At 51.3% G+C, this 14096-nt stretch overlaps 1 protein-coding gene across 1 annotated transcript in view; it reads right to left on the bottom strand.

The window, feature by feature from the left end:
- Positions 1 to 14096, bottom strand: part of PTPRN2 (protein tyrosine phosphatase receptor type N2) — a 981520-nt gene that overhangs the window by 753715 nt on the left and 213709 nt on the right. The window lies entirely within an intron of this gene.

Raw genomic sequence — 14096 nt, 5'->3', positions numbered from 1 at the left:
TATAGCCCTAAAATGGTTAGAATAGTCATTCTTATGTATATGTTACTGAAAGTCTTTAAGAAGTGATCAAAGGTTTACTGAATGAATGAGAAACTGGATGGGAGAGACGCCATCCCCACTCTAAGGAGTCTGGACTATGAGGTTTATGATGAGCATGACCTCAAGGCCCTAGCATAGCTAACCCAACCACAGGAAGGCAGGCGGCCTCCGGGGGGCCCCATCAGCAAGGCCATGGCCGCGAGTCCCTGCAAAGACCCCAGAAATCCAGAGTGATTCACGCACAGGTGGGAAGGCGCTATCAACACTCACAACTTTAACCAGACACAAGTCTACGGAGGCGACCGGCACTAATGTTGAAAATATCTGGGCTTCTGATTTGAATAGGATCAGATCTTAAGCGGGAAATGAATTCTTAAATGGTGGATGTTTTTTCAAGAAAACTTAACTTGGTATCATGTTGGCCAAGAGCTCATTTGCAAAGCCAACACACAGTCACAAAGGAAAGGTGGTCCTCAGTGCCACCCCGACCCTCCGCTCGGCCAGCCAGGGAGACCCAGCTGGAGCCATAAAACGACTGCTCCCAGGTCAACACGAAGGCCTGTCCCAAGGACTCCCGTGGCCTTCACGGATTTCCAGCCGGAGGACAACTTTCCAGCTGGAGGCAACACAGCGACACTCTAGGTTGTTTTTTCCAAGATTAAACATAATAATAATTCTGTAAAACCAACATGGATCATCATTAATTACTGCACTGCGACCGTGGCTACTTAAAAACCCAGCCTCAGCACAGCAGCCGACACACAGTAATGAGCAGTAATGCACACGTGGTGTTGTCGATGAACAGGTAATGAAAGCAATTTATTTGAAAATTAAAATATGATTAAGAATGGCAGCCCGAGCGAGAGCTCAGATGCCTGAAGAAGGCACCGACGTGCAGCCAGGCCCACATTAATTTAGGAGCCTGACGGAATGGCCTTCTTCCTCTGACAGTTTTTAATATACAGCACCTTAGCTTAGCCATTCCTTGGTGCCCAAGACCTAACATTGGAGATGCTGGCAGTAGAGAGTGAGAAGACAAGCCCCTCAGGGGCATCTCACACCGCCCCTTACAGAGCAGCATACGAAGAGCGACACGGATGCTGCATCCTTCCTCACCCAGGACGACCACAGACCCCACGTTCCGCCCTCACCCAGGATGATGCACAGACCCCACATCCACCCACACCCTGGCAACCTACAGACCCCGCATCCACCCACACCCGGGACGACTCACAGACCCCACGTCCACCCACACCCGGGACGACCCACAGACCCCGCGTCCACCCACACCTGGGACGACCCACAGACCCAGTGTCTACCACGCACAGGATGACCCACAGACCCATGTCCACCCTCCCCCAGGACGACCTGCAGACGCCGTGTCCACCCCTCCCCGGGACAACCCACAGACTCCTTATCCATCCTTGCCAGGCCCCATCACAGCTGGCTGGAGAAGGACGTTGTGAAAACCCCTTTTGCTCTTTCTTGCTGCTCAGGCCATCCACACCTGGCAGAAATCCCCACCGCCCAGTACTATCGAAGCCCTGGGCTCCAACATTCAGACCTGAGACCCAAACAGTCCTCTAGAGACAGCTGAGTCACAGACGATCTGGAGCCCTGGAGCCAGCCCTGTCCACAGCACAGGCTCTTAGCAGATGCCCACCACAGACCCAGGGGCAGTCCCGGACCCTCCCGGGGGATCCTAGGCAGGCATGGATCTGTGTCCCCCCAGCACAGACACCAACAAGGGCCCCAGGAAGGTCAATGCCTGAAGCCAGGCGAGGCTCACCTTCACCACAGACGGTCAGGCTGGGACAGGCCTTCCCGAGAACCTGAGCCGGCACTGCCCAGTCCTCACTGTGTCTCTGCCTGAACCCTGCCTCTCCCTCATCCCCCGCTTCCAGGCTCTTCCCGCCGAGCCTGGACCCTGCCTGGGGAGCTCATCTCCCTTCTCTCCTCCTTTCATTGCTTGGCACCGAATCCCGGCCCCTTCTCCATCATGGGTGCGATCTTTCCCGTCTCTCTGTGTCACTCATCCCATCCCCGCACCTGTGCTACCATCAACCTCCCAGCCTGAGCCTCTTTTCCATCAACAAACAGCCCAGCCAGACCAGAAATGCAGAGAAGCCACAGCTGCACCAGCAGGCACCACCTCTCCCGGACCTCCATCGCCCCAGCTATCGCCCCAGCTCTCCTAACTCCGCCCTAGGGCTGTCCGGAGGAGGAGGCGGAGGAGGCTGCCCCGCCTGCCCTGCCTCAGCCTGGTGTCTCCCAAGGCCAGCACTGTCCTATGTGGCAGGAGGACGAAGGGACAGAGCCCCTGTGCCTGGCACTTTCTTCAGGCCACCCTGATCCCAAAGCACAGGAAGAAAAAAATGTCTGCAACCCATTTACACAGAGAGAGAAGAAAACGTTTGACTTTATTTGTAATTAAAGATGGCCTAATTAAGGTAATGTGACAATCCTGCCCATCAGACCTCAGAAAGATAAAGGACTTTGTGGGATAACTCAGGTTGCTGGTGAGTGACATGGAGTCGTCTACATTTTGTTGGGCACAAATACGGTGTCCCCTCTGCAAAGGACAAATTTGCAACATTACTGAAAATTTTTAAATGGCCAAGCCCCAGGAGCCCCAGTTTCTCTGCTAAAGATATATTCTAAGGAAATAACTGGATGTGTGTATAGAATCGGAAGTCAGGTTCGTCCAACACAGCCACGCTCATCCTGGTGAAAGTGCAGACAATTAGGGAACTCATGTCCAGGTGAAAGGCAGTGGAGAAGGCGGGGGTCCGCAAGGAGAAGGCGGGGGTCCAAAAGGAGAAGGCAGGGGTCCGAAAGTCCTGAGGATTTGCAAGGGTCAGTGTTCACTTCTGGGGCCCAAACATCCCAGGGGCAGTAGCCCCAAAGCCCCCGATGGGACTGACTCAGTCACCATCCCTCTGGGGACCTTGACTCAGAATTAAGAGTCAGAATTAAAGAGAAGTCTCAAAATGACATCACTGGAGACAATTGCAATTCAGGGCTGCAGGTGGCCCTGGTCCCCATGATGCTGCAGGTGGCCCTGGTCCCCATGATCTGTGGAACAGAGGGGGCCCCAGGTGTCTCCGCAGGATTGCGCACCACGCATCATAAGCCGACGGGGACAGAATCCATGGAGCACCACTCTCGAAAGCCCTTTCCCTGGGGCCAGACGGCCAGCACCGTGGACAGCAGCTCGCCGGCCTTCACTGAGCCTCCACCCCAGAGGCTGCGGGAGGACGCTCAGGGGGCCCCGAGAGGCTGCGGAAGGATGCTCGGGGGGCCCGAGAGGCTGCGGGAGGATGCTCGGGGGGCCCGGAGAGGCTGCGGGAGGACGCTCGGTTGCTTGGGGAGGCTGCCTCCTCCAGAGCCTCTGGAACTAAGTCACACCCACACTGGAGCCACTGCGAGCCCAATTTCGGAAAAAACAAAACATACAAGTGAAACTCAGCCCACAGCTCTGAATTCATTCCCTGACCAGAGAGGTCCTGCTGCCCCGTCAAAGCCTGCACACAATTCCTGGGGAGCTCTTTCCTGACCACCTGACCTGAAAGGGCCTCACCCAGTCTTGAGCATCATATTTCCCAGACAGATGTAACCCAGCACGCCTGCCTAGGAGACAACCCGCACATGCTGATGGAGTGAGACACACAGGGGGCCCCAGGGCGCTCAGCCCCCAGAGCTCCGAGGTAAGACACAAAGGGTGCCCCAGGGTGCTCGGCCCCCAGAGCTCCAAGGTGAGACACACAGGGTACCCCAGGGTGCTTGGCCTCCAGAGCTCCGAGGTGAGAGAGCCAGGAGAGGTCGGGAGGGGGCAGGGCAAGGGCCTGGGAAGCGGCTGGCCTGCAGCTCAGGAACCCCAGTGTCTGGGTCTCCATGGATGCCTCTGGCAGGTCAGGGACCCCAGTGCTGGTCTCCATGAATGCCTCTGGCAAGTTAGGGAGAGGAGGCGGCCGATGGAGAGAGAGGAGCCTCTGGTGTTGATCACAGTGGACTAGAATACAACAGAAGAGGGGACTGCAGGCTGGTAGACAACCACATACACATGTGCGTAGACACACGTGCACATGGGCACGCACACACACGCTTCCCTCCCCAGACATCGTCTCCTGCCGGATGCTGTTTCATTATTCTCTTTGAAAGGTGAACAATGACATAGTCAGTGCCCTTCTAGCCGATGGGGCTTTGGGAACCAAATCAATTCCTTAAGACCAAACACGCTGCCTCTAGCCATGCTTCCCCCAGCAGGGTCTGCAGAGCTCCCACTGTCACTTCATCTTCAGGTAAGTCTGACCAAGAATGTCTCTTTTTCTGGTTTATAAATCAATTTTTTAAATATCTCCTAAGATCTGAGAATACAAGCAGAGACAGTCACATGTAAGTTTAATAATGAGGTTCATATTAAAGGCAGACAGATGTTCAATTAAACATCAGACTTCACGCTGACACACCGAGAGTGAGGCTCTCCATGCATAATTCTCCGTCCCAGCACCAGATCCCGGGAGTTTTGCTCACACAGCTGGGAAGTCATCGTCCAAGCCCCGGACGTGTTTGTGGGCCATCGTCTATCACCTGGGCTCCTCCCTTCTCTCTGGCCACACACGGAGGTCTCCAGGCATGTTTACCTCTAAATACACACCCTGCCAAGGACTGTGGCCTGGAAAATCACAGACACTTGACTTCCACCAAAAAAGAAATAAGAGAACGGCATGAGAATAGTCACACCTGAGCAAGCAGCTAACAGCAACAGGTTCACTACATACAACCACCCTCACATATGCATGTGCACACACCACACACACACTCATACACACGCTTGTGCACACACCACCACACACTCATACACACGCTTGTGCACACACAACACACGCATTCATACACACGCTTGTGCACACACCACACACGCATTCATACACACACGTGTGCACACACCACACACACACTCATACACACGCTTGTGCACACACAACACACGCATTCATACACACGCTTGTGCACACCACCACACACTCATACACACGCTTGTGCACACACAACACACACGCATTCATACACACACGTGTGCACACACCACACACGCATTCATACACGTGTGCACACACCACACACACCATACACACGCTTGTGCACACACACCACACACACACTCATACACACGCTTGTGCACACACAACACACGCATTCATACACACACGTGTGCACACACCACACACGCATTCATACACACACGTGTGCACACACCACACACACACTCATACACACGCTTGTGCACACACACACACGCATTCATACACACACGTGTGCACACACCACCACACACACTCATACACACACGCTTGTGCACACACCACAACACACTCATACACACGCTGTGCACACACAACACACGCATTCATACACACACGTGTGCACACACCACACACACATTCATACACACACGTGTGCACACACCACACACACACTCATACACACGCTTGTGCACACACAACACACACACTCATACACACGCTTGTGCACACACAACACACGCATTCATACACACACGTGTGCACACACCACACACACACTCATACACACGCTTGTGCACACACAACACACGCATTCATACACACACGTGTGCACACACCACACACACACTCATACACACGCTTGTGCACACACAACACACGCATTCATACACACGTGTGCACACACAACACACGCATTCATACACACACGTGTGCACACACCACACACACATTCATACACACGCTTGTGCACACACAACACACGCATTCATACACACACGTGTGCACACACAACACACACACTCATACACACGCTTGTGCACACACAACACACGCATTCATACACACACGTGTGCACACACCACACACGCATTCATACACACACGTGTGCACACACCACACACACACTCATACACACGCTTGTGCACACACCACACACACTCATACACACGCTTGTGCACACACAACACACGCATTCATACACACACGTGTGCACACACCACACACACATTCATACACACACGTGTGCACACACAACACACACACTCATACACACGCTTGTGCACACACAACACACGCATTCATACACACACGTGTGCACACACCACACACACATTCATACACACACGTGTGCACACACCACACACACTCATACACACGCTTGTGCACACACAACACACACACTCATACACACGCTTGTGCACACCACACACACGCATTCATACACACACGTGTGCACACACCACACACGCATTCATACACACACGTGTGCACACACCACACACACACTCATACACACGCTTGTGCACACACAACACACGCATTCATACACACACGTGTGCACACACCACACACACATTCATACACACACACACATATGCACACACAACATACATACACACACACACATTCTCACCCTAAAGTAATGGTTAATTTGGGTGGTTTATTCCACACTATTTTAATAAATAGCCTTCACTCTTCACACACAATCTACAAAAACCCCAGACTCAAAAGCGTTTCCCAAATTAGGACTAGGAATCACACAAGCGGGAAACCATCCTTGCAAGTGCCTCACTTGAGCCACACTCGCAGCACAAAGTCTCCATCGCGTCAGACGGTCCATGGGAATTTCCCAGGGCTCTGGAGGCCAGCGGGTCTGGAGGTAGACCTCATCAGCACTTCTGACAATGGCAATTTTTGTGCTCCTTACAACCAACAAGGGTATGATTTTTCCTGTCTCTCTTCCCTTCCTCACCCCTCCCTTCTCCTTTCTTCCCTTTGTCTCTCCTCCCTCTCTTCCTACAAAAGAAATCACATGACATCAATTCCCTGATATTCAGATCAATCAGCTGGAGTGACAGGAAACACATTTGCTCCCATTGGAAACAGCACGCGCTCCGGCAGAGATCAGGTGTTGTTGAAGCACGTTAGAACTGGCATGCATGGAGTCCGCTCCAAGGCACGCGTGCACATGCACACACACCCACAGCACCCCCAGGAGAAGCCACAGTCCAATGCACACGTGCACATGCACACCCACAGCATCCCTGGGAGAAGCCACAGCCCAATGCACGCATGCACACACACACACACACACACACACACACACACACACAGCATCCCTGGGAGAAACCGCAGCCCAATGCAGGCATGCACACGCACACACACACACCCACAGCATCCCTGGGAGAAGCCACAGCCCAATGCACGCATGCACACACACCCACACACCCACAGCATCCCTAGGAGAAGCCGCAGTCCAATGCATGCATGCACACGCACACACAGCTATACCCACAGCATCCCTGGGAGAAGCCGCAGCCCAATGCATGCGTGCACACACACCCACACACCCACAGCATCCCTGGGAGAAGCTGCAGCCCAGTGCACGCATGCACACACACCCACACACCCACAGCATCCCTAGGAGAAGCCGCAGTCCAATGCATGCGTGCACACACACCCACACACCCACAGCATCCCTAGGAGAAGCCGCAGTCCAATGCATGCGTGCACACGCACACACAGCTACACCCACAGCATCCCTGGGGGAAGCCGCAGCCCAATGCATGCGTGCATACACACCCACACACCAACAGCATCTCTGGGAGAAGCTGCAGCCCAGTGCATGCGTGCACATGCAAAGACACGCACACACAGTCACACCCACAGTATTCCTGGGATAAGCCGCAGCCCAATGAACATGTACACACGCACGCGCGCGCACACACACACACACACACACACAGCATCCCTGAGAGAAGCCGCAGCACATGTGTAAGCTGCCAACACCCTGCACAGGGCTCTCTCTGTGACTGGAGATAATGAGGAATCGCCATGGCAACCAAGGAACAAGCCCACATCGCCTCGTTTCCCTGAACGCGGAGCCCCAACAGCCCCCGTCCGAGGTGCACATGGCTGTTAGGACGTGGGGCCGTGGACCGTGGGTGGGTCTTCTGTCACGTTTGCTGGGACTCGGCCTAAGGACATTTTCAATGTCTGAAGTCAGTCGCCATTGACGGCCAAGGTTTTCATTCCTGAATTTTTTGTCTTTGCTTCTGGTTGCCAGAGATCCAAAGCTGCTGTCGTTTAGCTGATTTCTGTTTCCAGGGGTATTGTGAATGGAAATAAACCGTGAAAATAACCGAAGACATCACAAGGAAAGCAAATAGGATTCAAAACAGCAAAGCAGTGCCTTTGCCAGTTCCAGGGAGTGTTTCTGCTGCATAACCCCATCCGTGCTGGGCAGTGCCGCTCCCGTGCACCCAGGACTGGAAAAGCTTAGCTTAGGGGTTCAGGGGAGAAACACTGACCTCTCCATCAGAAGACTCCTAGGACAGGCAACAGCTTCTGGAATGAGACACAAGCTCAGGACTTGTGCCCCAGCTGCAGGGTCACCCACAGGGCTGACTTCTCCTCGGTCAACCAGCCGTGGTACTCGGAGGCAACTGGCCCGGGCACAAGCATGCTCCTACTGCTACGGTAGCTGAATTGGGAAGTGTGGCGTGGGCACAGATGCCCCAGGTGGACGGTCAGGGCTCCAGTCCACACACAGGCATTCACTCCCCATGTGGCCATGAGCCCCTGATGCTCCAAGCCCTGTGTTCTCACCTGTAAAATACAGAAGCTATGCTAGACAGCTGCTGACTGCCCTCACCTGAGCCCTGCGGTGCTTGGAGATCCTCGATGGCGGGAAAAGGAAAGGCCACAGCCATCGGGGGCAGGAGGACCTGGCGGTTCAGAGGATGGAGGCGGCCAGCTGGGAGGCTGGGCAGTGGCGCTCGCACGGTGCTGGAGTTGTGTGGGGCTCCCGGGGAGCACGTCAGTCGCCTGCTTAATTCACCCTGGGTTCGCTCTTCACGGGCGAAGGATGACAAAATTACATTGTAAGCGAGCCTTGGCATTCTGTCCTTCGGAAGTAGCCCCAAGTGGTCTGGGATAAGCTCTATTAATGTTAGTTTTTTCCAGAGAGTAAAAAATAAGCTCTTGAACCCATCCATGGGTATCGGAATGAAGGAACAGTCATTTGACCTCCTTGGCCCAGAGCCCACCGGTTGCTCAGTCATTCCTCTCTAAAATGCAGCTCTCTCCATAATGAGTTCATTTGCAAAAGGTTCAATTATATGGACCGTTTCTCCAGACGGTTTACAAATTTCAACCGTGGCAGCAGCGTTTGGGAATGGCTCATCTGCTCCCACCTTAACTTAGGGCCGTGTTTCTGTTTCAAGATACCAAATTTCTGAGTTTGACTTTCCCTTCTGCAAGTTTCCCAGAGGAGGAAAACCTTCAAATTGAGCTAAGGAATGAACAATATTTGACCAGCACCAGAAGCCACCGAGCATTTTAATACGAACCTGATTGATGAGGCTTTACTGTCCACACCACTGCGTATCTAAGTCAGAGAATTTGTCCTGTAATTCTGTAACTTCAACAGGGCAAGCGTTCACAGCACAGGTTGATTCAAGAGGCTCCTGCACTGGCCTCCTGGGATATTCAGCAACAGGCTAAACCTGCCTGGAACACCCCTACCAGGAAAGAAGCAGGACCCTGTAATGGCTGCCACAACTTCCCTGGGAGGCCCCCTCTGGTGTTGACTTCAAAGAAGCAAATCTTGGCTTTGCTTAGAGACTACCTAAAGCTTTCATTCCAAACTTTCCTGAAAAAGAAAAAATCATATTCCTACCAGCATCACTGACTGGGCTAACAGTGATCACAGTGATGACCGGGTAGATGAAGTAGGGTTTCCATACATGATGGAAGCTGACAGCCACACTTTGAAAAGCTTGGTGTGGACTTTTAGGTCAAGTCCACACGAAACTGTTAGTTCCTGGCCCGGCCCGCCTGCACGGTAACTGAGAAATGACAGGTGTGGAAACCAGCAAGCCAACGCTCTGCTGCACAGGGATGTCCAAGGACGAAGGCACAGAGCAGCAGGGGGCTCCCCAGGGAGGAGGGACAGCGCTCAGCCCCCTCCCCTGCAGGCCCCTCAGAGACCCAAGGCCTAGGTGGGCCCTACCGTCCTCAAGTCTTCCTCCTTGCTGTGGCCACACAGGAACTGTAATGTTAGGAGGAGAGCTCTTCCAGACAGAGGTGAAGAGGCAGGAATTGTGTGGAGTCCAGAGGAACCCGAGTGTGATGATTAATACTGAGTGTCAACCTCATCGGATTGAAGGATGGAAAGTCTTGATCCTGGGTGTGTCTGAGAGGGTGTTGCCAATGGAAATGAACATTTGAGTCAATGGACTGGGAGAGGCAGACCCGCCCTCAATCTGGGTGGGCACCATCTAAGCAGCCGCCAGCATGGCCAGAATAAAAGCAGGCAGAAGATCGTGACAAGACTAGACTGGCCTAGCCTCCCAGCCTACATCTTTCTTCCATGCTGGATGCTTCTTGCCCTCGAACATGGGACTCCAAGTTCCGAGTTCTTCAGCTTTGGGACTCAGACTGGCTTCCTTGCTTCTCAGCTTGCGGATGACCTATTGTGGGACCTTGTGATCATGGGAGTTAATACTTAATAAACTTCCCTTTATATATATATATATACACACACACACACACATATATACATATAAAGTTATATACATACATGTTTATGTAACTAATAGGATATATATATATGTCCCTCTAGAGAACCCTAATACACAAGAATGTCAAAAAGTGAATTTCCCAACACACGGTGAGGGTGCCAGGGGGTCAGAACAGGGCCCCCCAACCTGGGGCCACTGGGCAGATGCTATGAGCACCAGGCTGACTCGAGGCCACCCATGGCATCCACCTGAACCAAGAGGAAACCCCTCCCGCTGTCCAGGAGAGAAAGTAAAAGGGCCAAGGGGAAGCTGCTCATTCACCAATTTGTTTATTGGTAAATATCAGCCCTGATTACACATTTCCCATTACAAGGACAAAAACGTGAAAACAGAGTTACAAACACACGAGTTGGAACATCAAAACGGAAAAACCATACGAGCTACAAAATGATTCTGTAACATGAAAAAGGCAAACCTACATTGAAGGTAAAGGAAAATAAATAGATTTTAAAAATGACAGTTGGAAACCCATGTAAATTCTAAAAAGCATCTGATTTGTGTTCTCAAATTTAAGAAAATGACAACCATAAAAAGCAAGATAACAGCACCCCAGGCCAGAAGTCCCCGACCTGACTGGGCGGCAGACGGAGTGAGAAGGAGGTCTGTGAAGAGGACAGTGTGGTCGCAGCGGGCAGGAGGCTGGGTCAGAAACACCGAGGCCAGAACTGTCCGGGGAGAGTTAACTCAGTCACATGAAAGCCGATGAGAACACGAGCTTCGCTGCAGACGATGGGAACGAGGTGCTCAGCACTGCGGGAGAAACTGATGCACGGCAGTGATGGACTGGGGATTCAGCATAAGGACAACTGCCTTTTAAAGGCTGGGAAAGGCCGGCACAGTGGCTCACACCTGTAATCTCAACACTTAGGGAGGCCGAGGCATGCAGATCACCTGAGGTGAGGAGTTTGAGACCAGCCTGGCCAACATGGCGAAACCCCATCTCTATTAAAAATACAAAAATTAGCTAGGTATGGTGACACACCTGTAGTGCCAGTTACTCGAGAGATGAGGCAGGAGAATTGCTTGAACCTGGGAGGCAGAGGTCGCAGTGAGCTGAGATTGTACCACTGCACTCCAGCTTGGGTGACGGAGCGAGACTCCATCTCAAAAATAAAAATAAAAAATAAATAAATAAAGACTGGGAGGGCCGGACACAGTGGCTCATGCCTGTAATCCCAGCACTTTGGGAGGCCAAGGCAGGTGGATCATGAGATCAGGAGATGGAGACCATCCTGGCTAACATGGTGAAACCCCATCTCTACTAAAAATTCAAAAAAAAAAAAAAAATCAGTCAGGCGTGGTGGCGGGCACCTGTAATGCCAGCTACTCAGGAGGCTGAGGCAGGAGAATGGCGTGAACCCGGGAGGCAGAGCTTGCAGAGAGCCGAGATCGTGCCACTGCAGCCTGGGTGACAGAGCAAGACTCCATCTCAAAAAAAAATAATAATCAAATAAAAATAAATAAATAAAGATTGGGAGAACCAGAATATATGAAAGAAAGCAACATGCAAAGGTGGAATACAAAAAACTTCCACTTCCAAAGATGCTCATCAAAGATTCAGATTTTACTAAATAACCACACCAAATTAACGATTTTTAAAATGCCCTTACATGCAACTGTTTTTGAATTCTAAGGAACCAAACAAACTATCAAAATAAAAGAGTTTTGGTAGAGCAGCCCATTGCAAGAAAAAAAGCAAAAATGTAGCAGCAATTGCCATTTGGGAAATACGAGAAAAAATCATCTCACTCAGTCATAACAAAAAATGTTCAGATACCTAGGAATAAACTTGACCAGGTGTGTGGCTGCGTAGGAAAGAAACACGTGCCCACACATGTGGACAAGGATAACACGGCCAAGTGCCCCTGACAGCAAAACAGATCTCTAATGGCTTAGATGTATTCAAGTAAAACCTTTTTTTGGTAGGAAAAATTTAGGTGAAAAAAAGGTAGGAAAAAATTAGGTGAATAGTTATCAGATCCTATAATAAGAAAGCCTTCCTAATAAGCAAAGGAAAGCAAAAAAAAAAAAAAAAAAAAAAAATTAATTTCACTTCATGAAGATTTAACCTTTGATTTTTAAATATATGAGAATAAAATGTATCTTTATGTTGTATTTGATAAACATTTGTAACAATTTTACCAACAAAATTCATAAAAGAAAACATAAAGTTAGCATAAGAAATGAAAACCAAAACAGGAGGCATATTTTCCTACACGATTAAAATTCGTCAGTAATAAACATCCACATTGATGACCCTGTGATGCAACAAGCACCTCACGCTTGTGCCGAAAGAGGAACTTCATGCAAGTTCTCGCAAGGAAAATTCAGCACCTCTCAAAAATGCACACACCGAGTGACCTAGGAATTTCACTTCTGGGGGAATGTTCTAAGGAAATTATTCATATGTAGAAAACCGTTTGTTTCCAAAGATGTGCTTTACTTACTTAAAAATCAGACATTAAGAAACAAAGGAATTTCCAGCTGTAGGTGAATAATTAAATTACACATTAAAGATCATATTTCTAAAACAGATAACGTGACATGCTCATGATATAGTTCTTATTGAAAAAAGAAATATAAACCCAAGTATGCAATTTTCTGAAAGGGAGAGAGATGAACCTCACACAGCTGGACATAGCAGCGCACTCGGCGTCCGTCGCGGCCCCGGGCATGAGGCTCTGTGAATCACGCCACAGACACCTCGGCCGTCAGCCCTCCTGGGCGCTGGCTATGTGCAGAAGACCCCTCGCAGGGCCACACCTTCTGGGGACGGGCACCTCCGGCTGAGCACTGCAGACACAGAGGGAGGCTCTCCCCCAAGCCCCAGCAGCTCAAACGGGTCCCCGTGGAGTCTCACCTGCCCACCCTGCGCTGGTCCCCAAGCTGGTTCCCCGAATGCTGGTCCCCAGAGCTTGTCTCCCCCGATGCTGGTCCCCAGAGCTGGACTCCCCCAAGCTGGTCCCTGGAGCTAGTCTCCCCTGCACTGGTCCCCGGAGCCAGTCCCCTCTACGCTGGTCCCTGGAGTGCCCCAAGACAGCCCCAGCATCTAGTCACCCTCTGATTTAGCTTCATGGGCATCTCCCTTTTGGTTTTCATTTCTGTTTTTATACAGCCTGCATTATCTTTTAAGTGCAGGGAAAAAAAATATTAAACAAACAAATCAAAAGGCATGCACAGTCCTGACAGGCAGAGTTCTCCAGGCTGTGGTTCAGGACCCAGGGTCTAAGCAGCCACACAGGGCTGCTAAGACTCCCCGACCTGACAGCTTCCGGGCATCCCTCCCGTGATCTGGAGCCACCTGGCCACTCCAGAACACCAAAGGTAACACTGGTCAGGGCCACTATGGGGAGGCTCCCAGGGGGACGTGTTCCACAAGGCAGCATGGCCAAGCGTTCCACCCAGCGGTGTCTTAAATCAAGGACTTCCATGCAGAGGAAACTTC

The sequence above is a fragment of the Trachypithecus francoisi genome, unplaced genomic scaffold, assembly GCF_009764315.1.
Source record: "Trachypithecus francoisi isolate TF-2019V2 unplaced genomic scaffold, Tfra_2.0 Lachesis_group4, whole genome shotgun sequence".
Classification (NCBI taxonomy): domain Eukaryota; kingdom Metazoa; phylum Chordata; class Mammalia; order Primates; family Cercopithecidae; genus Trachypithecus; species Trachypithecus francoisi.
Note: the sequence above shows the minus strand (reverse complement) of the source record. Positions and strands in the feature narration are given on the sequence as shown.